This window comes from Misgurnus anguillicaudatus, chromosome 25 (genome assembly GCF_027580225.2).
Source record: "Misgurnus anguillicaudatus chromosome 25, ASM2758022v2, whole genome shotgun sequence".
Classification (NCBI taxonomy): Eukaryota; Metazoa; Chordata; class Actinopteri; order Cypriniformes; family Cobitidae; genus Misgurnus; species Misgurnus anguillicaudatus.
In genome coordinates, this window is record NC_073361.2 from 21774254 (window position 1) to 21799384 (window position 25131).

At 36.9% G+C, this 25131-nt stretch overlaps 1 protein-coding gene across 4 annotated transcripts in view; it reads right to left on the reverse strand.

Annotated features, from left to right (window-relative positions):
* zfhx4 (zinc finger homeobox 4) overlaps nucleotides 1-25131 on the reverse strand; it is a 314082-nt gene that overhangs the window by 76014 nt on the left and 212937 nt on the right. For 3 of the 4 annotated variants that reach the window (XM_055182909.2, XM_055182915.2, XM_055182907.2), the window contains one exon: nucleotides 9514-9747. The gene's annotated coding sequence lies outside the window, so the exon portion shown is untranslated. Of the gene's footprint in view, nucleotides 1-2995; nucleotides 3117-9513; nucleotides 9748-25131 lie in introns of those variants that run through there. The other variant, XM_055182913.2, reaches the window with a different exon arrangement.

Sequence of the window (25131 nt, forward strand, 5' to 3'; positions counted from 1 at the left end):
ACAGTCTCCACATTGCAAATGACGCGCTGTTTCAACTTGGAGAGCCGAAGGGCTGAACGGGCCAGATTTCTAAAATGATCTAATAGGTGGGGGAAATCTTTTCGGTGGGCAAGACGTCCTGTAACAGTACTGGAACATTTGGTGGGACAATAAGAAAATATTTTTTTAAAGATGTAGTATTTGATCAAAGCTGTTAATTTCACATAAATAAAATGAATGCATTGCAATCGGAATTATAGGATTTTCGTATGGTTTTAGCAATTGACACCATTTGTTAATCCTCAGAATATTTTAATAATGATGTTTCAAGAAAAAAAAAAAACATTTTATAAAGGTAAAAAAGAAAGAATAAATATAGATGCGCCGGTATATAAAAATGTACAGATATGAAACCGTACAATGTGTTTTTGAGCTGAAGCATTACAGTAGCATCCTTTAGCATTTGGTGTATTCATGTCGAAAACAATTTAACAAAATGATACGTTATAAAACGTAATTTTTAATGACTAAAAAAACGATTGAAAATGTATTTTTGTTAGAGCTACAATCGTTTAATTGACAACACTGAATAAATAGAATAGGATACAATGTAAACGAAAGACATAACATGAAATATAAATATATGCTACTGTGCAGGTATCGCCAATGTAAAAAACCGTTATCCGTATATAAAATGGACAACAGCTGAGCAGATTAAAGAGACAAATCATTTCAGTTTTATAAACTATGAATGTAAAATGATTTAAAATTATTTATATTGTTGCACTGTAACAGAACGTACAATTTGAGAATATTGTTTTGATTTTGCAATATAACCTATAAGATGTTTCATGACAGCTATATTTTTAATATAACATTTTATATAGCATACTAAAATTCTATGACAAATAGCGATAAACAGTATATATCTATAAAATCACATTAAGAAAATATTCACACCAAAGCTTTCCTTGAGGTAAAAATCTACACAGTAGATCTAGACAGTAAAAGGGCCTCGGAAATAAAGCCCACAATAACCTCCTGTATCAAAGACTTATGAACTTCACCTCCTCATATGTCTCTTATCATGCATTTAGTTGATATTGACCACCTAGTTTGGTGCTGTCTCCTAAAATGTCGCCAATAAAAGGAGACCCGACAAGATGTTAATCGTGAAGAAAATCAAGTGATCGGCTCCCCTTTATGAAAAAATCGAAGGGGTTGAATTGAACCAGGCTCTGTTTCCGGATCGCACGATAAGGATGCTATGGCAGAGCTGTGTTTGCAGTAAAACAAGAGCACTTGGATTGGCATGTCTTGGATGTTGTGGGTCTTTGGATGGGCGAGAGGTGGTCAACAGAGGCGTTACTTATTCACCCCTGATCCAATGTTTCTAGTCCTCGGGGGACTCGTCCCTGCCAGACCCATGTGTTTCAGCAGAATGAACGGGAGAACAGAAAGAAGAACAAGACGAGCACGCGGCAGGACACGGAGATTCATTTTACCTTCATATACAAGCGAGGCAAATGCGCCGGAGTAAAGGTTATTTCTCATATTTGCCACTGACGACTGTATTTCTGCTGCTGACCGCGGAGGACTTTAAAACTATTGATTTAAAGGTCTCGTCTGTTATGCAAGTATACTTTGACGGATATGTTTGTGTGGCACATTAGCGCAGTTATAGCACAGTTGTGCTCTCGTTAAAACAGTTTTGCACGGCAAAATGGAGAAAGTAAGTCGGAGCTGAAAGGCTGATAGTGCTTATCTAATTCTCTGGCACTTTCAAATCTCCTCGTCTCCTCCTTCGTACTTTCTGTTGTTCTTCATTTCAGGGCGAACATTGCCTTGTTTATAGATTTTAATTTTAAATTACGTAAAGATAAATATTTGAATGCAATGTATTTTAAAGAGAAAATTGTTGTTATTATTATTTTTATTATATTTTGTTATCTAATGTGTAGTGTACAATGACATAATTTTATAAATTATTAATTATTTGTTTATTATCTTATTTAATGCAGTTCTCAGTAAAGATGTGTAAATAACATCATAATGTTTCTTTGCTTTTTATATGACATTTTCAAATGATGTCTGAGACCTATCAAAAACTGCATGAATATTGATTTCAGTAAAATGTCAATAAAGCAATCATCATACAATTCGCGACCTGTGATTTTTTATAATTGTCTTGCTAAAACGTATGATGTCTAACAATGACTTGCGGCTATACGTTTCTTTTTCGCTTGTTTGTTCGTATTGTATGAGTTGAATGACTGTCCTGCCCCAGAAATGAAAGGTTTGTGCAAACCGCTTGGCGCCCTCTGGGGTCTAAGAGGTCAAGTTTTGACAGTAACTGACCCTTACTAGCCGCAAAAAACACAGTCCAAAAATGCGTCACCACTGGAAAATTAAGCCAACCTTACGAAAAACATATCAAGAAAACTTTGAAAGTTTTTACTATTTGTGAAAGAACAAAACACTCCTCTTTATATTATAAATAGCCAAACATGCACTCTCTGAACGAATTTATGAACATGCATAAAATATTATTGATAATTGATAAGCTATAAAAATGCTTTGCATGACTTTATTTGATAAAGTCGATATGGTAAAGCCGTTACAAAATCGATCACACGTGGACTGAGTAAACAATAGCAACAACAATAACCAAAAATCTAGAATCCAAGCAAATATATCAGAATTTATCAATGTTATTTCCCACACAAGATAGTGTTACAAACGAATTAAAATCTTCTGCGTTTCAAAGGTGTCCCACAGTGGAATCTCACAAATTCTCCCATAAAAACGAAAGAAAAATGCTTAACATCCACTATAAACACACATTCTCCGTAAACAACCGACCACGTCTATTTTGTCTTTTAAATGACAGCAAAACTAAAGCAACATTACACGCTCAATATGTTAAAATCATTATATTTGTTTAAGCATATTTAAATATATTGGTATATTTTTTAATTATAATCCCCGCTTGAAAAGGAAAATAAAAAACGTCTACCTTTGGTATAAAAGGGCATCCCGGTGTCCTCTGTCTCTCTGATGCTCCGCTTATAGCATATGGAAACTCTTTTGAAAATGCCTAGATTTGGCACATTGTCATTGAAAAGAGCGTAGCGCGGTGATGCTGGAACAGAAAATGGGAAATAAGTTGGGGATTGGATGTTGCCTCCCTCAATGCGGACTTATCTAACTTTAATTTCATATAACCCAAGCATCTTCTTATGGCACAGTGCAGGAAGATTTTAACAATTACAACGTTCTTGTTACTTTCAAAATAAGATCTAAAAAGCGCAATGCGTTTAAGCGCTCCTATTTAATTAAAATAAAATGATGTATTACCAAAACAAAAACGAATCTTTGAATACCGTCATGGCAAAATCTCTTCCAACATAAAATCGAGATTCACAAATGCTTGTTTGTAAAACAGTGGACTTTCGATCAATGTATTGGGACATTTCGATCGATTATATAAACGAAAATCCATATACGACATGAGACCGGTATCAGCACAGCTTTCACCTTTCATGAGAAACAGAATAAGGAGGAAGAGAGCACTAAGAACAGAAACAAGCGATTTAATTACATTTATCCTAATAAAAGTACTTCCAGATGCAAAATTATAGTTTAAAATAATGCTATTACTAACCAATAATGCATGACGTGTGCACTAAAATAAAAAACGAAGCTTACTTTAAATTGAAATAAATGTGAATCAAAACACACTTCAGATGTAATGAAGAGAATACAAATAAACAAATAAGCAAATAAATAAACAAACCAGTCAATTATCTATCCAAGTCTAAATCATCATTCAAAGTATATTTAAAGTGACATATATAGATGATGTACTGCTTTGAAACTGCATACTTTTAATGACAGGCATCAATATGACCATTCAGTGATGTCATTGTGGCGATTTTGGTACATTTACATGAGCCCTCAGCTGCTGCAGGTCCCGGGATCACGGATGAGGGCGGCGGCCAGGCACGCGGTGCCATTCTGTTTATTTGATAAAGAAAATCAATGCGAGTGACTGTGGACTATTTAGCGAGACGTTTGAGAGGGGAAAATGGTTGGTTGAAAAGTGACTTCAGTTGGCTGGTCGATCTCATCGGGAAAAGTACACTAAACTACACTCTCAGAGACACACTTGGTCCGCTCTTTGAGTCCATTCACCCCCAATGCCCCCTCCCACTTGGCCCTTTGCTCCTCGTGGTGCGGAGGTTTTTATTGTTGATCCCTCTTTAATAGACAAACGGGCAGGAGTTGCATCAATCCTATAGCGATAGCCACACATTCTCCATCCACAAAACATCTGAATATACAGCCGGCTGTTCTGTTTATTAATGAGGATGAATATCAACAAATTATCAGCAATAATTTTTTGCTAGCCTATAAGATGGGAGTAAAAAGAATAAGACACGCCTTTGATTTAATTTAAAATACACCTGCATCCTTTGTTCTTTTGTTAGGATGGACAAACAGCTAGGGGATAAAGTTGTATTATTATTATTATTAATTATTTTTTAAACATTTAATTGTTGTTATTATAAAATATTTAATCATTATATTAATAATAATAATAATAATAATAATAATAATAATAATATAAATAAATCTAAAAGCTCATTAATTGTTAAAACTGAAGATTGTTAACAAATATATTATTTAGCACACAAAAACATTATAAGACTAATTATCTAATCAATGCAATAATTGATAATAAGCTAATTAAGTGTCTCACTGGCCCTGCTGTTTGTAACAAAGATAAAAATCCAGCCTCTCTATGACAGGGTTTACACCCTCAGGACCAGAGGAGTCCACACTTAAACTTGCACACTAAAACCAAAATCATTCAGAAGAACACATATCAGTTAAAGCCATCGCCCCTGTTCAGAAGAGTGTATATTTCACTGGGTTCTGGCTAATGCTCTAAAGCAGAGAAGAAACTGTGCTTTTCTTCTTATGAACTTTATTAAATTATTTGTCTTTTTGTGTGCTAGATAATTACATTTCCAGCTTTTCCAGTCCAAATGAGTCTTTACTATGGCTAGATGTTTTCTTCTGCCTCTCCAGGGGTTATAAGCTGCCCTCTCCCCCCTACACAGTGGTGCATTCTATTTAGCGGATTACCTGGTTACCATTGGTCAGCACAGGAAAGGCGAGAGAGCAAAACCATGGCAACATGACAGATTCTAAATCCATCAGGCAAACTGGATGATAACACAGTCAAGTGGTCAACCGGCTTGAATTTTGCCTTTAGGAAAATAAACTCGGCATTGTTTCGTTACTGGAAAATAAGCCACATCATCTACGAACAGAGATGCAACTTCAACCATATTTGCATATTTAGATATTTGCATCTGTGAATGAAATATTGCTATTAAGTCTTGCTGCTTGATTTACATTTATGCATTTGGGAGACGTTTTTATCCAAAACAACTTATAGTGCATTACAAGGAATAATTTTCTTTTTATCAGCAGGTGGGTTCGAACCCATGACCTTTGCGCACTGTTCTACTGTACCACAAGTTATGGTGAATGGATAAATAAATATAAAGTGATTATTAATCATTGTGTTATATATATGATGTAAAAAAGCATAATATAATTTTAAATTATTAATATACAAAAGCACACTCAATTATTATTGATATTGTCTTCCCTCAAATGTTTTGTGCGGATCTCAATAATTAATCCTATAAGCGAATTACATTCCGAATTAGTCAACAAATGAACTCATCTGTCTAAACACAGATTCATTTCAAATGTCAAAATCCAGTTTGCTTTGTTGTGTAACATCCATATCACGCTCTTAAATTAAATGCACTCAGTCAAAAACAAAATGTCAGGATGCATTACACACCAGCGCCTAAATGATGAATCTGCACTGGCAACACAAAACTCTTTAAACCATGATATCCTGTATGAAAGGTAAGTGAAACACATCTTAGATAAATAGCAAATTTTAGTCCTAGAGTCAAATGTCACAGTAAACAGGTACAGTACTTACACACAATATGGTGAGTCGCAGTTAATTAAAAACAATATACATATGTCTAAGTGCCAGATCTACTGTTTAGCTAGACAGATTGCTTATTGATCCCAATAATCAGTTAGGCTTGCTGATTGATTTATAGATCACAGCTTGTAATATCAAATATATTTAACAGGCCTTAAAGTGTGTGCCATTTAACACACAGCTAAAAGCTTTCATAAAGCATCAAATTATTTACATGTTTATGTATTTACCAGCAAAACCTTAGTTGTACCAGGATTGTGTCTATAGCAATACCGGCTTGTGGACCCTGAGCCCCATGGACAAGCATTTCTCAGCCTTTTCGCATTTAAAATGCACCCGTGGGCCAGACGGCTAAGAATGACTCCTTGGGTCTTAGAAAAAGGCTGGAGTCTGTTTGCACTGTTTCACCAGAACCAACACTGAAGACACCTGGAATAAAAGAGGTGATGGGGGGGTAATAAAATCTCTGTGTCTCTTCACGGCGGAGGTGTATAAAGCCGACCGCGGATTGGTTAAAGGGAGTCGATGGATTGTCATGCATAAGGTAAGCGCCCGTCCGCGAGCTTTGTTTGAAAGCGCTGATGTCGAAGAGGTGTTGACAGCCTTCGTCTGGGTTTCTAAAGCGAGCAATTTCTGTGCTTTGATTTCTCCCTATGATATGTCAGATGCACAAAACACATTGTGCGATTTGAATTCATTTGCGAGACGCCTTTCCTGCGCGTGGCGTCTGTCATGCGTGTTTTCGGAATTATTCTATAGGACTGAATAATTTATATTTGTCATAACATTTAGTACCGCTGTTGTACCTAGCCTGTAGGCCTTAAAAATATGCAAAAAATATTTCCAATGAACTAATTAAACTGTCTCAGGTAATAGTTTAAATATTGAGTATTTGTTTGGCACACCTTCATGATTAAAATGCATGATCATATGTGCAGGTTTCTCTCTCACTACCAGGGCTGAGAAGGAGATAATTTGAGTCTAATCTGCTGGTGCAGAAGTGTGAGAAGTGAAACTGGACAATCAGACTCTCTCTCTCTCTCTCTCTTCTCACCTGAGAGAGGTTTCCGCCTAAATCATGTCTGTCTCACCGGCCACAGACCCAGATCTCCAACTTTAATGGCAAGACAGTTAATAACCTTCTTCTTCTCCTTCTTTTTTTTTATCCCCTGCGCACTATCAATCTGACCTGTCAGGGCACTGCTGAATCAAAGCAAAAGTCCTCTTCACAGATGACTGATTAGAAACGCAAAATCACAAGATCCATCTTCATGGTCACTTTTATTACAGTCATTTTTAAACTGACAGCAACCTGCTCAGGCTCAGAACAGAGGTTGTGGTGCAGATTGCATCTCGGGGAGAGACGGAGAGAGAGAGAGAGGATGAGGGAGAACCTATTGTCTGTGAGAAGTGGGGTGCATCATATGCATTTCACACATACACTTGCATTCACACACACATGCAGAAATGTATGTATGCGTATGCACTCTCAAATACTTACATAAATATTACATGCATAACATCTCCATGAACTGCAATTTATCAACACAAAGACTTAAAATTCATATTAATGTGTAATGCAATATATATTTAAGCGCTGTTATACACTATATTTTTTCCTTTATGTGTAAGTTCATTTAAAATGTCCACATTTTCCAAGTAAATATTTTTTTGTAGTCTCAATAGATACAAGGTCATAACACGGCATGCTTGAACATGAGAAAAATATCAAAATGCTGTTTTAAATAGTTTCACATGAAGTATATATAGCATGCCATGCTGTGCCAAGTATTTAATGGGAACTGCCTATATACTACAAACACAATGTGCATATAAACAACATACACATCATGCATAACAAAAAATAACTAATATATACTATAATATAATATAAAGATTTCACACCTGTGTCAATCACAATGAGGAAAGCATTACTTTATGTTTAAGCTACAAAAGTTAAATATATAATGATTATAAACATCCTATTAACTAAGACGGTCAAATTAAAATAACGAATGAGATATTATGCAGAGGATAACGGAAAGTCATTTTGTCAAATAGGTGACTTTCGCTGATCACTGAACAGATCTGTCAGGGCCCAGTCCTGGACTAATCCTTCTAGACATCATTCAGGAGGGGTTACGTGTGCCTTGCTTACGTTGATACACAGAACAAAGGAATATGGGTCACGAAAAAGAAAATACACCATTTTACAGAAACCAGGATAACAGGCAGCCTGCCACATTTAATGTCCTTTAAACATCTGACCGAGCAGCTTGTCAAAATATTAAAACTCACTTATGAAGGCCTAAGAGTTGTATGTGGAGGAAAGGGGCGATTTTTCTATTTAACACAAAACTTTAATATTAAATTACATTTACATGAAGTCATTAAACTGTTTTTGCGCTGCTACACTCGAGGTTTTGTATTTTTAACATCAACATTTGTCGTAGGTTTGTTTATTTAGGCTCGAAGACGCATTTGGGCAAATAAATAATTTTCAAGGAGAAGAAAGCTTTCTGTCAGATCATAAACTTCAATAACGTCATAGAGTCTGACCTAGCCTAAAAATATATGAACCGCATTAAAATATGTTTGGACAAGGCTTTAAAGATGTAGGGTTTGGACTAATGCAGTCATGTCAGAATGTGGCAGCAGCTGGGCTGTGGAAATGAAAGCCCCTGACTGTACGCCTGTCACTGGACTGGGATCCGACTGACCTGATGGGTCTGATTACTTCCTTGACATTCAATAGGAATGAAAAAATAAGTCAAAGAGAGACCTGGGGAAATTTCGCGAATGTTCGCGCGTACACCCACCCATCGAACACACATGTAAACAAGACTCACCCACACACCCTAACACATATGGTCCGAATAAACACAACAGATACAAGGCATCGAAGCTCCAAAAACTTCTCCTGTGAGAGCCAAAGCTTTTTATCAGCAGCTAGGAGATAAAATTATGACACATCCCATTATCTGCACGACATTCGGAAACAGAAAGGGAAATTTGGCCTCCCGTACGTCCTACGACCAATAAAGAACTGCGCCTGCATTTTACATTCGACTCTATCGATGACAAGCACTAACTACCATGAAATTCCCTAAAGATTCAACTTCCCGGGACTATATTCCATCTCCGCTCGCATTCACGACAGGAGGGAACATACGGAAATACGGATAAATCCAAAAAGAACCACCTCACAACACTCAGCTAGAGACAAACCAAGACAAACAGCACATCAAACCTTAGTCTGCAAAGCCTTCTTTTTATCCTGCTGGCACTGAACCCCACACACATACATGCACATACACACACAGTGGGAGACTGTAGGAAGAGAGAGACACACACACACACACTCTCTCTCTCTCAGATGCACACACTCCCACAGTATAGGGAACGTAGACAAACAGACATGGCACAAGTTAGACACCACACAAAGCAAACCGCAGCATTGGAACACAAACACACAAACCGTTCGCCTACCACACCTGCCTTTGTGTGTCTGAAGCGTCGACTGGCAATCCTGTCTTTTCTGCAGGGGAGCGATGAGTCCTTTCAAGGGTTCGGGGGGGCGGACCAGTCCGCCATGGGCAGTTTTTACAGGGGGCAATTCAGCAGGTCGGGGCTTTCAGGTGGGAGCTCGGCACGAGCAGGCCAGAATGGATAACTTTCAGCGAGTCTGTGATTCCTGGGGTTCATATCCTGACTCTCACATTTGTGCTCTTCAAAAGGGGAAGTGGAGAGAGAGAGAGGGGGAGAGACAGAAAGAGAGAAAGAGAGAGAGTTAGAAGCACAGGTCATGTAAAATGTATAAGCTGCATTTAAAAATAATTTAATTCTGGAGCCGAGCAGCTCATCTCCTGCCACAGAGGATCCGGGTGAGGGGATTCTTCTCTTTTTTTTCCATGAATGCACCTTTTGTGACAGCCTACATTTCGGCTCAGGGGAGAGCAAGAAATGAGAAAGTACTAGAGCAAACATTTTAAACAAAAATCTCTTAAGGTAGCCCAGCGAAGCGCACGGCAGTCATTTGCTGGCATATTACGAGTCATTCATTGCTATTTGTTTGTGCCGTCCACTCGTGTCATGTACCTTGATTCGAAATTCACTAACAACTGAGATGTTTTAGGGGGGAACGAGTTCTTTTACCCCGTAGAATGAGGCGTAGGCAGCTCCTCACAGGTGGGCTTGTGTGTTTTGTACCGGCTGACTCGCTCGTAAGCAAAAACTCTCCTCGGGAGGCAACTTAAACAAACCCAAATTACAGGGGTTAATGAAAGCCGAATAAATTAAACAAACTTTCGCCCGCTCATTTGACGTACTTTTAACAAGATATACATTCAGACCATTATTTCTTTTTCCACTGAAACGGAGTCGGCCAGAATACGCATTGCGCCGCTGCTGAAGGCAGTTTATTATAAAATCATCTGGATTCGAAGCAAATGTTTCCTATAGCTCCGTTATGCGGTATAATTATGTTATACTTTTGACCTTTCTTGAAAAAAGTCTTTGAAGGTTTTAATGTGAACCATTTTAAACCCCACAGAGGACGAAAACAAAATGCCATATTTGGCATGTTAAACATTATAGTGTGCCAGAAATATTTTCTGCCTTTTATTTTCACTTCATATTCTAAAATGAAAGTTTCTTTGTTGTCTGTTGCCTGATTGATCGTAATGGAAAACACTCCACACCGCAAAACATTTCTGCTTACACTGTTGTATTTAACACATCACGACTGATCTTCGTTTGCAAGAAAAATCGCACACACGTACGCAAACATCGTACGTAAACACACCGTAACATTTCTCTGTTTTAGTAACATGTAAGCAGCGCAGCCTGTCTATCGTTTTATGAGAGGCCTATTGCTGAAACGTCGATTTCTGTTGCTTTTAATAACGAGCGCATGACAAGGCACAAAACGCTGCATTGTGGGATATTGACCAGGCCGGGGGAAGGAGCGAGCGATGATTTGGATTGAGGATAATATTCTCTTTAAAGCGCACCGTGTAAATTGTGCGTATAAAGTCATTGGATGTGATTCCTCAGGATAGCCTGAGAGGACAGCTACCTGCTGGCTTCGGGAAGACAATCAATAGTAGGAAATAGAGCCGTGCATGAGGCTGGAAGGCTAGCGAGCGGTTAGCGCTAATAAAAACGGCCGATGTCAATATTTGGGAATAACAGACGAGAAGGATAATAGACAAAAGACAGCATATGCTGTTGCGTACTCAAACAGGGGATCCGAATTAATGCGCACAGTCCAGCTGCTCCCGAAGGGTAAACCCCCGCACATTAGTTACCGCAGGTAATGCCAAACTATAGTAAAATCAATGTGCTCAGAGCTGCTATAAAGAGGGACAACACTTCACAGGAGGAATGAATGAGTGTGACGGCCTCTGCATCTCTCTCTCTCTCTCTCTCTCTCTCTCTCTCTCTCTCTCTCTCTGTATACTCAGTGGGGTGAATGTGGCTGAATTGTTGGAACAAAAAACAAAGTGGAAAAGACCGGGGTTAGTTGTCACACTTTTACTCTGGTAAATATACTGTATAAAAGACATGCTTAGGATCAAGTCTTGGCTACACAAAAGTGGTTGAATATTTGTCACTGTTACACACAATGACACTGTTAAAGATAGCATACAGAAATGTACATTTTATTGTTTTGGATCACACAACAATTTATTGAAAATTAATATTGTAATTAATTAATTAAAAAAATGAATAACAATTAAAAAAACTTGCTATGAAAACACAAATCTATCTTCATTATATAGCATTTTATATATTTATTATATAGTGAATGTATGCTAGTGTTGTTTTAATGACATTTAATTTGACATATCATGAAAATCTGACTTTTTTCATGTTTAAGTGCTATAACTGGGTACCCAGTGCGTCTATCAACCTAGAAAACATAAAGAAGAAGAACCCAGTAACTTAGTTTTGGTAAACCATTATCTGCAAGCATGTGAAAAAATAGGTAATTGAAAATTGGCTCCCGTTGTGATGTCAGAAGGGGGTAATACCACCCCTTAATCTGCACTATCCAACCAGGGCACTGCTATTTAGTGCAGAGATCAGCTCATTTGCGTTTTAAAGGACACACAAAACAGGTTGCTCATACACCTACAAAGTGGCAATTTTAACATTTTAATAATATAACATAATATAAATAATCTATTATTAACATAATAATAAATTATCTATATGGTATTTTGAGCTACACGTACATATGTACTCTGGGGACACCAAAGATTTATTTGACATCTTAAAAAAAGTCTTGTGAAGTGTCCCTTTAAGTTTAGTTTGAAAGACAGAGTGCCCAGAATTACAATTATTTATTATGATTTTTAACTAGGTGTTTTAAAACTAACACAGAAAAAACAATGTAAAAAGAGCTTACGTGTACATACATTGATGTGACTGTTGATTTAAAATATAGTATATAATTTTTATACATAAAGTACCTACTTTTATTATAAATGACAGATAGAGGCAAGTTGTCACACATGTTTTAAATGTTATACAACAAAATATATTTATACAACACTATCCCCATTCTCCCTTTTTGTATGCTTTTCACAACAAAAAAAAATTACAACCAACAGCAATGATCCAATTTGATCTGCATTGCGTTAATGACTGGTACAGACGTATTTTATGTTTTTCTTCCATTTATTCGCTTGATTGTCTTTGCTGTGCCGCTCGCTAAATTACTCTAATTTAAATTTATTTGCTTTAAAAAAAAGACATTAGACACAATAACACAATATCATTACATTTATGTTTACCTTTTATGCAGCCCTTAAATTTTATTGTTTGTTCTTCCTTCACTACTCCAAAAACAATCTGCATAGACAAAAGATTTCAAATCGAATTGAATCGCAACGTTACCAAAAACACAGAGAAAGCAAAAGTCAAGAATCAGCCGTCACGACTCTTCATGAAAAATGGGATTCTGGAAATAACAGTTGGATGAAATGGTCTCAGTGTTTCTCAGACGCACTGAATGTACTTGTACAAAATGGCATGTTAAGAACAGAGAACTGCATCTGACATCCTGCTATTTAGAGAGTCTCTCAATGCACAGTGGTCACGTCCTCTCAGCCACGCACAAAATATATAAATCTTTTCCATACAATAAAAATTCATAGTGACCACAGGCTCCATATAAGGCTGTAAAAGAAACATGAAACTCATATTTTAAATCTTTACATTATTTTGAAATTTTCTATTAGGGTTTATTTTTTTATCAAAATATATATTTTTCGATCCATGGTGTAGTTTATAACCACATGAGGGTGGGTAAATAAAAGACGTTTTAAAATATTTTCTATTTTGGGTGAACTATTCCTCTGTTACAAGTTTAGAAAGCAGTAGGATGCCTCTCTATAGATCCTAAAAATATCTGATCACTGCAACTTCAGACAAAACGTCATGCAAAACTGATATAATTAAACTAAACAGTGACTAAGCTTGTATGACAATATTGAACCACTGTCAGATTTACATATCGTTGGATTTAATGCATGCCGTAAACACACTTCTGGTTGCAGTCTGGCTGTTTCCCGTTACAGGCTGATGTTCCATGTGAGTGACATGCTGTCTATATGCATAAGTGCATGTTCAACATCGATGTGAGAGGTGAACAAACATGGGGCTAAAGGGTCTTGGTGGCCACCCCCTGACCTAAACCACCTGCACAAACTGACACTTGATAAAACACCATACATTACCGCAGTAGAGCGCATGCCTACAAAACAAGATTGTGAGACCGTAATTTTACATATTTCCTAACGGATTAGTCCATTTAAAAAAAAAAATCCAGATAATTTACTCACCACCATGTCATCCAAAATGTTGATGTCTTTCTTTGTTCAGTCAAGAAGAAATTATGCTTTTTGAGGAAAACATTCCAGAATTTTTGCTCATTTTAATGGACTTTAATGGATCCCAACACTTAACAGTTTTAATGCAGTTTAAAATTGCAGTTTCAAAGGACTCAAAATGATCTCAAATGAGGCATAAGGGTCTTATTTAGCGAAACGATTGTCATTTTTGGCAAGAAAAATAAAAAGTATGCACTTTTAAACCACAACTTCTCATCATCCTCCAGTCCTGTGATGCGCCAGCGCAACCTCACGTAATACATCATCATGTCAAGAGGTCACGGGTGACGTATGCAAAACTACGCCCCAGTGTTTACAAGTGTGGAGAAAGAGGACCGTTCCGATGTTGTTGTATGTAGAATGATACTAATTAATGTCTTTGTGTCAGCTTATTGTTTGAAATGGTCCGCAAATGTGCGTTTCATATATGTAACACGTGACATTTTGACGTCATTATTACGTGAGGTCGCGCTGGCGCTTCACACAGCCGGAGGAAGAAGAGAAGTTGTGATTTAAAAGGTCATATTTTTTTATTTTTCTTGCCATAAATGTGAATCGTTTTGCTTGATAAGACCCTTATGCCTCGTTTGGGATCATTTAGAGTCCTTTGAAACTGCAATTTCAAACTGCATCAAAACTGTTAAGTGTTGGGGTCCATTAAAATGAGAAAAATCCTGGAATGTTTTCCTTAAAAACACATAATTTCTTCTCGACTGAACAAAGAAGGACATCAACATTTTGGATGACATGGTGGTGAGTAAATTATCTGGATATTTTTTAAAAAGGCCTAATCCTTTAAGCAGCAAAGAATCTGTGCCTTCTGGACACATTCTACCAAAAATATAATATGTAAAATATAAAACAGAAAGAAAATTTATATAAGACTCTTTATAAATGTGTGCGAATGCATCAAGGTGTCTATAATGCTCGGTTTCACGATGAGCACAATGCACAACTGAGAACTGCCGAAATCTGTCATGTGAATTTTACATCCGCCCTTCAACGCACTGTAATTTGGGCCACGTTCCTTTTTTTTGCCGCGCGTCCATCCATTACCTCCTTATGATACCCAGAAAACATTTCAATTGGATTGTGATGGCCTGTTTGGACCCTTTGATCTTCCTCCCTTTTAAGACATCCATTGTTCAAGATTCCCCATCTTGTGCTACCAAGATTCTGACCCACGGCAAATCTTTATAATGAGCTTCTTGTCTGATCCATTATGTATTCTTGGATGTGCCCACATCACACATGCCTCTGGTGAATATTTGTGTTTTCCCCATCCTCAAAATGCTCATAAATGCACAAAGAGGGATCCAAATTTTGCAAAACACACTCATCAAAGTCCTCAAGGTAGGAATTGATTCAGCTTGTATGAATTTAGACGTTGCGCAGCCCAAATGAAAGATTAAAGTCTAGTTGGGAGCAATGCAATTTTTAACAAATAATTGATGATGGGCTTTGTCTGCACCTTTACCCAAATGAACAATATGCGAACCTCGCCTACCTCAGCTAAGTCTGATAATGTGTTTGCATCATGCTTTGAAGTCCATGTCAGCCCATATGTACGTTACATGTGATCAAAGACTTTAAGGTTCACCTTTAAGGTTCAATTGATAAATCGGACTGTTTTTACCAACCCATGAAAACTGGCATCGCAATGGGAACTGCATTGCAAAAATGAAAGATCTATGTGTGTTTACCCATTTCGGTATCATGCTGTACATGCAAATCATTTAGGAAAGATTACACGATAACAACCTAAGGCTCCAAATCCATTTACTTCTTTATACAAACAAACAAAATCCCAAATCATACCCTGGTTTAAACATACAAACTAGTGCTAGTTCTCTCATTATATCATATCCTGAAAACTACGGCTTAATCATTCAACACAAGGCAAATAGATTTCCACGGCACTGTGCTTTGCGAATATCAAAACTATGCAAAATGCCGGTTGTCGTGATCGCCTCAAGAGCAAACTTTCCATAAAAAGTCAGTCTTCAAAAACAAACACCGCACAGACAGCATAAAAGAAAAGTCGAGGGGAAAAAAGCAAAACGTCAATTGTCTTTCTTGAGAACGACATGCTTTGTAGATCTTGTGTCATATTTCATAGAGTTGAATGGGCAGTAGGATTCTTGGCTTGACCGGCTTTCTGACATCCCCAGAGACGGCGTTCGTTTTCCGGCACCTCTCAGGAGAGGCTGGACTTTATGAATTACTTACAAGCTTTATCTTACTGCATGCCAGATGAAACCCACACCAGAAAAGAGTGAGGCGCGGGGAAAGGATGAACATCAATTTAAAGGCAACTGCCCGGGAAAAAGTTAAAGCAAATTTTGCAAACGAAACGCAGCTGTGCGTCACCCCATTCTGAGTTGGGATAGATGGAGTGAGCGTGCGATGGCGGAAGAGTTCGCTCTCCTTTGTGACCATTTGCTTTGACCTAAAACACGAATGGGGGGAAACAGCAGTTTTTACAGTGTGCGGCTGAATGTCAAACTTATATTTAATATATGACATTTCACACAAATCATCCGACCAAAGACGTGACCCTGGGGTATTTTTGCAGATTGCTTTCTCAGTACATCAGCAACTGTGGAATTACTCTTCCTCGAGAAAGGCTTTGAGTTGGAGGAGGTGATCACCTCGGTTGGCTGTGGCCATCCTGATCTGGAACGGCTCAGAGAAAGTGATATCATGATCGTAGAGCCATGCTAAATTGAAAACATCTTGGAGGCTGGAGGCTGTACAAAATACCCATATATTACATATTGTATAACACTCAATTGGCCGGATGGACAATTATTCTGTTGTGGCAAATCAGATGGTCTGAAAATAAGCTTATTTTCATATCTGCAAGTGTTCAATTTTGATAGGAGAAACGTTTTCAGACTGAAGATCGTCTACTTGAGTGTTTGGTAATTTTCTATATGTAAAGATATGGATGACATCAAAAGAAACATCTTAATGGTGTGGCATACCGTGGGGTATAAAAGTTTAAAGCTAAAATGCCTCTATTTGCGCTTTTTTAATTAAACAAAATAATTTTTATTATCAGCATAACCATTTTAATTGAAAAGCTGATTGAGAAATTAATGAAATTTTGCATATTGACAGCGTGCATTCAAGCTGGTGTGGACATCACACGTTTTTTGCAAAACCTGCTTATCTCAGCACAATCCGAGAATGCTCCAAAAACACCTGGGGCCCTATTTTAACAATCTAAGCGCATTGTTTAAAGCGCACAGCCTTAATGGAGTGTCCGATGCCACTTTCGAAAAGGGTTGTTCATATTCACCTAATGAGTAATAGGTGTGTTTTGGGCGTAACGTGCAATAAACCAATGAGAGTCTTATTTCTCATCCCCTTTAAAAGCCAGTTGCGCTGGCACTATGTCTAATCCCTACTTAGATGATGGACTTTGTAAACTGAAAAACTAAGCGGAGTAAGAAGACCCCCAGTTAAAGAATAATGTTAAACAATTGTGTTGTTTTTAATTTTATTGAAATTTTATTTTTTTGGATTAAACCCTTTAAAGGCCTTTTTCTTTCAGTCATGGAAGTAAAAATAGCAGGTTTTTAATTGCTGTACATGTTTGATATCTTACATAATCATTGTAATCTCATAAAATAATTAGCAAATATGCAAGAAAAGGTTTGTACTCTAAAAATACAAACAAGAGATAAAGAATTTACAAACGTGCGGAGAGCCGTTTCAGCACTCGGACAGCGCCATGGATTTATTTAAAAGCATTTACTTAAAAAAGGTTGTAATCTCACCCTATCCACAGTTACAAAGTCATCATATACAAAAAAAAAACATTTAAAAACCGATGCATTTGTTTAAAGCAAAGCATGTATTTACTTATACATTATATATATTACCATATACAGGTGAAGCAGCTCTTATTATATATCTTATTATATTATATATCTTACTCGCATTCTAACGTCTCATAATCGGTCCTCATTTATGTCCAAGAGACTCAATAATAATCTTTTACATTTCAATCCTTTAATTTTTCATATTTAAAAGGTTTTTAGTTCATGTGTGTGATAAGAAAACCGGCATTGTCATCCTGTTTATAGGCGAATTTCTAACGCGCTCATTAAATAACAAAAACAATATTGCACCATAGACTTTAGACGAGGTTTTATTTGGTCAATGGCGTAGTCTATTTTAGTTTCCTTAAAATAGCAACGCGCCAACAATGCGCCTAAACACACCTCGTTTTCAGACCAGAACGCCCATGGGCGCAACATTGGGCGCAAATGCATTTGCTATTTGAAGAGTTTCGTTGCAAAATGAGATAAATCCATTTTTTTTACATTTTTGTCAAAACATGTTTATTATTTTGTTATCATGTTATTATTTTGTTTTATGGTGCTAGCTGTATTTTTTAAGTTATGAAGGTTTAAATCAAAACAAACCAACTGCAGTTGAATTGATATTAATTGGAATGCACAACCAAAAAACGAGATTTCTGAACAATTAAAAAAACGGATTTATCTCGTTTTGCAATGAAACTCTTCATTTAAACAATTGGCGCTAAACGTGAAAATGATAATTGCGCTGGGTTAAAACTAGCAAAAGACACTTGCGTCACACATTGCGCCGGGTGTATGATAGAGCCCCTGGAGTGTTGAAGGAAAACTGACCTTTTGTCCAAAGATGTTAACATTATCAACACTGTATGTCACAAATTTGCTTACATTATAGTTTAAAAACATATAAACTGTGCAGAATCTAGTATTCCTATTTGCTTTACAACCGATATTTGTTTTATATTGTGTGAAATTCAATAAAATCCCCAAACTTGGTTTATTTTCAATTTATTAAATTAGATTTTAAATCCATACTTTAAAAATAGATGCGTTCTCAGACTTTAAATCCCACTGTATACTTTCATATTCTCAAGGTTAGATTGTCTGACTTTCGGGTTTTATTTAATCCTCCGGGCCGGTTCTACAGTTCCAGCTTTCTCCTTAGAGACAGAAGCATCCACATTGGGTTTCTATCCACTTACTCTAATTAAGCAATTATTTTGAGCTAACACTATTAAAATTGAATAAAGAACACAAAAGATGAAAGTATACTGTATATTAGCTGTGTACAGATAATGTACCCCCCTCCGCCACAACAGAATAATTAGCCAGACTCCCTCAGGGCAGAGGAAAACCTGTTTTTAATTGGAATCCAGTCGGGACTTTACCAGTATTAAAATACATGAGGCTTCGGCAACAATATACAGACAGAATATGATATGTTTACGGATATTTTTTTACTTTAGATCTGCCAAGTTCAATCTTTCCTGTGTCAGTGGTAACTGTTGCTAAACTAAGTCTCAATTATGCACAATGTTTTCCTTATTTAGTCATACATAGCTTTTGTTTAATAGATACAAGTGTGACTAAAAGGATCATATCAAATTCAGGGCAGATGCTTTTCACCAATTTGCTAGGAAGACCTTTGGTTGTCTTAGATGGCCAATTAGCTGCTGTTCTGACAGTCTTTCTCTGTGGCTATTAAAAGCTTTCTGCTGGCCTACGGTGGACGGGTTTAAAAGTGTATTGTGGTCGGAAGCGGTTTTTACCTATGGACCGTGCCGCACCCCCTCCCGCTTTAACCTACGAGATTCCCCAGCCTATAGCCGTTTCCCTGGGGACTCGCCCCCGACCCTGCGGTGGGAGGCCGATGCTGAGTCTGTGGGCAGCTGAGGCCCAACTGCCTTTGTTTTTCATCCAGCCCTGTCATTTCCCTCTCTCTCCGCCTCAGTCAAGTTCAAGGATATCCTCAATTGGCTGACTGCAGGTCATTTCCTAGGACCTCTGAGCGCTGTGATGCCGGTTCACCCACAAACCTCCGCTCCGCCACCGGACTATAAACATTTGGTGAAGGGATTAAGTCACGTGTGCACCTTGTGAAAATAAATCTGGAGCATTACATTTGGTTATGGAAGGGGCTTCTGCCGTGTTGCAAATTTAAACTGTGCCTAAATGGAAAAAAGGTGCTGCTTTAACCCGTCTTTGCTGACGGTGGGCAAAAATACTCGGTCTTAGCGTGTTGATGTATCGTGACATCGTGTGTCTTACTCCACTAGACAGTCGGCTAGTGACATAGAACTCGGATCTGTCTGCCTGGGAATGAAAACTAACAAAATGAATAAATAAGTGAAATAAATAAAAACAGAAAATATTTACCACCCCAAGCAAAAAGATTAAATTAAACTAGTTCGTTCTAGATGTGTCTGCAACAAACACAACGCAAGAAGATGGCAAGAACATGCAAGGAAAAATAGCTTTTCATCCTGGTTTTATGAAACAAATCCGAAAACATGTCATTTTTTTAAATAAAGGTTTTTATTAAGCAAACATTTTAGCCTTAGAGGCAGATATGGTGTAAATGCTGTTAAAGGCCTACAGTGCATCATTGCGTATAAATGCATTTTTAGATTATTCATTAATATTATTTCAACAGTGGTTTTCAATGAATTACCTTGAAACACACCTGACAGTTAACAGTATTTGTAAATATATGCCAAAATCTGCTCATTTAAATCACTGTTTGATAACAAATTTTAAAATAATTTTAATAATAATAATAATTAATAATAATTATTGATAAATAATTTTTTAAAGTTGTAAATCTCAAAACATGACCTTAAAATCTTGTTGTCTGGGAGAAATGATAAAGCAAAAGAACAGATAAAATCTTTGCCTATTCTTCCATTAAACAGCAGTTTGGTTGCATATGCAGGCCTATACAATCTTTATCTCTAAGGCACAGGGCAGAAGCATTATGTAAAACTATGGATTATATTAAAGGTGCACAGGGATGCTACGAGGGGGGGTATATAGGGAATGTATGCGAGTTGCTGTCTGTTTGTTTCTATATGTATATGTCCATCTATCATGCCATCTGTGGGTCTATCAGTCCTCCACTCGGATGTGTAGGGGAAAATAAATTTAGCCCCCGCTTTAAAAATGCACATACATTTCCATACATTGGGGTGAGTTAAAGGGGCTTAAACCTATTTCCCCAACAAACCAAAAACACCAACAGAGGGAAGATAAATGCGTCTGTCTTTTTTTCCCAGCCGCTGCTGAAAATCCCCGCATCGCAATATTTATCTTAATAAGGGGGGCGCAGTGACAGGAGCGCTATTGCATGCGGCCTCACCTGCACATTTTTTAATCCCACTCTGCGTTATCATACGGGGTGGGAAACCCAAATGAAGCAGAGTCGTCACCCTTTTAAGACACCGATTCGGAATCTTACATCTATTCACAATTCATTCAGCTGTCACAACATGAGACCTCATTTGCAGATTCAAATATTTTCCTGTAAACACTCTTTCCTCATCCGCATATATGCCGTCATTACTTATTTGCCGTTTTGCTCGGCACCCATTCGCACAAATACCAAACTAGAAGTTAAAATAAATGAGAAAAGGTTTGCTCTCTGGATCCATGAAGCTGCTATAAATGATTAGATTGAACAAAGTTTTACTCACCAAAAGCCTTTATGTTCAAAAACTTCTGTTCCCCCCAGACACAAGACCGTTTGCACTGTGAATAGCTCAGTTTGTCTATTTTATTTATCTTTATTGTGTTATTTTATGTTTTAAAGTTGAATGTCATGCAGCAGAACAGGCTGGCGTGTAACCCTTTCTGCATCTTGAATTGCAGGAACGGGTGAGGAAAAAGATGCACACACAAAACAGGGTTTTTATCTTTCACCAGCATCTCTTTTACAGGCCAAAGCAGAGAGAGAAAAGAGAGAGAGAGCAGAGAAATTAAAGGGCGAGAGAGCATGATAGAGTAGGTTGCCATCCTGTCACCTCGACCTCTAAACATGGAGTGTATCAAGCTTCACTGCTTCAATATCACACACAGGCTGAGACTACTGTATCAACATATCCATAACAGCATTTTACCAATTAAACTTAACTTTTACATGCAAAGTCATTCCTATTCAGATACGTTAGGTTTAATTAGTTTCACATTAAATCCACTGGCAGTTACAGGTTATCACGCAAAGGTGCATACGAAAACTCGTAGATATCGAGGAGATAGCAAAGGAAACTTTAGCTTAAGTGTCCTGTGTCTCAGATATTTATTTTAATTAAAAGACACAAACATCTCAGAAATGTCTTAATTAGACTTTCAGAACAATGTCACATTAGCTCAGATTAGCAAGTCTGCCATTATATCAATAAGATTTGATTTCAATACCTTAAACATTTCTAATCAATTTTATCCAGATTATTTTACTTGTACCTATTAACAATAATTTTACAGCCCTCCGTACTGTCGCTTTCCCAGACAGGTTTAAGATTAAGCCATAGGCCTTGGTTATATTAAGACATTTAAGTCGTTTTTATAAACATACCTTACAAAAAACATTACAGGTGTGCACCTTCAGACAAAACAATGTCATTGATATATTTTAAGATATGTCAGCGTAAGTCGGTTTCAGTTAAGATTGCACAGACATGCATTTTAGTCTGTGACTATAGTCTTAAAAATATACACATTTTCCAGATCCCCTAAAGTTAAACATTTGATTTTTACCCTTTTGGAATCCATTTAGCTGATCTCCAGGTCTGGCGCTACCACTTTTAGCATAGCTTAGCACAATCCATTGAATCTGATTAGACCATTAGCATCGCGCTAATCTAGCCATATCTGCCTAGAAAATTACAACTTTTAATTTTCTGTCAGTCTGAGTACATGATGTAACTACAGAAGAGTCAAGTTTTAAATAAGAAGAATATCGAAACTCTTTGGTTATTTTTCAGCGCGATGCTAATGGTCTAATCAGATTTAATGGATTGTGCTAAGCTATGCTAAAAGTGTTAGCGCCAGACCCGGAGATCAGCTGAATGGATTCCGAAATGGTAAAAATTAAATGTTGAACTGGAAAATTTGTATATTTTTTTAAAAAGTGGAATGTCCCTTTAAGTCCTGTCCAGGAAACCGCCCCTTAATGTTGCTTTTTTAATAATTTTCTAGTTATTCATTTCCATGTCTTTGAAAATTGAATAGGAAAAAAATCTGAGACCAAGTTTAAGATCCTTAAATGTTAAATACTTAAATTCAGTCACATTTCTTATGCAAAAAATCTAGTATTTTACTGTAATTTTACGGAATTTCACAGTTTATTTTACAAATGTTCCACATTTTTGAAATACCGTTAAAATGGTAAAATTACAGAAATATACTGCAAATTACATATCAAAAATCACATGAAAAACACAACGATGTGTTTACTTCAGATTAATATTGTAATATTCAAATTAGCAAAACATAAATACACCTAACTGTATAAATATATATATATATATATATATATATATATATATATATATATATATATATATATATATATATATATATATATATATATATATATACACTGTAAAAAAAATTCTGTATAAATTACACTATTACTGGGTATTACTGGCAACTAGCTGCCAGTAACTTACTGTAGATTTTACATTTATGTTATTTGCTGGCAACAGTTTGTTCAAAGTTAAATGAACATCAAACATTTTTAGTTTTTATGTTCTACAGTAAGTTATTGGCAACCAGCTGCATAATAACAGCTAATTTTTACAGTGTATAAATATATATATATATATATATATATATATTAAAATTTTTATAAGATTATAAGGTTGTCATTAATTTAACGCAGCAATCTAGACTCCAGAAACAATAGTGTGAATTAAAAGTAGACTAACAAAGGAAATCTATCCCACAGACAAGGTGAATACAAACAGAACCGGGTCCGATTTCACTTTTTGGTCCAATTAAAGAGGTCACCGCTCAGTTCTTTTCAAAGGAGTTCTGTGTGAAAACACCCTTAGGATAACGCAATACTAATTTATGACTTTACATATCGCCATACAATCACCTCTTGTTATGAAGAGAAAATAAAAGATGGCCCCTTCTCTTTTGAACAAGCACTGAAACTCAATCGGACCTTGTAAGACGACCAGCCGCCCAGTTGTCCTGGGGTTAGAAATGAGGGTGAGAGGAAAAAAGACACATAACCGCCCTCCTGAGGGTGTCCGCATGCTAACTCATCCTCTCTATTTCTCGCCATTCCTAGGCCCAGTCACCTTCTTATTTTTCTCTCACGCTTTGACTCTCAATCCCTCTCATTTCCCACAGCCCTCGGGCAGACGGATTGTCAATCAGCACCATGCGCTGATAAATTAGCACAAGTGTTTCTCCCTCACACTGTACACTGTCCTGGCACATTGGATAGTAATCTGTACAATGCAGACAGATAACTGTGTCCCAGGACACTCCAAAGCAAACACAAGAAGAGGGAAGGGTCTGGAAAAATTCACAACATTTTATTCTAGCGAGCAAAAATTGTTTCTGTTTTCCTGTTTGGAGGTAACGCTTGTATGAGTGTGTGTTTGTCGTCAACACGTGCATGTGCGTGTGTGTGTGTGTGTGTGTGTATGGATGCTACAGGGCCCTTTCATTACAAGCGGAGGCAGATCTTATTACCTGAAGTAGAATACAGACACATGTTTCTCATGAAGGGTCTTACCGAGTCAAATGAATTCTCTGAAGTTACATGGGGACTGCTACTCTTCCCTTTGAAATTGGGCACACCGTGCTCCATAATCAATAAGTCAAGCTATCACACACATGTAACCAACCCTGTGGCATTTCAGATGAAAAACTTCAATTAAGTTCATAACAAATTCACATTCGCATTGCAAATTTGGAAACCAAACTATATGTGGTGAAAATCATTATACTATGTAAAATCAGGCAAAGCTTTTAAAAGTTTCTGAACTGAATTTATGTAAAAGTAGAAATAACGTGAATGATGCAATATTTACATATTAAGCAGAAGCAGTACCTAAATGAATCTTTGCATTAGTATATAAACAATTACTTTCATCATGGTTGGGTGCAAACAGCGGCAATAGCAGTTTTAACTTTAAACACATGCTTTAAATGTTGTGCTTAACGGTAGATACATTTAAAGGGAACATATCATGAAAATCTGATTTTTTTCATTTTTAAGTGCTTTAATTGGGTGCCCAGTGCTTTTATCATCCTAGAAAATTTGAAAAATATCAACCCAGTAACTTTTTGGTTCACCATATCCGTAAAAAAATAGGTAATTGAAATTTGGCTCCCCTTGTGATGTCAGAAGGGGATAATACAGCCCCTTCAT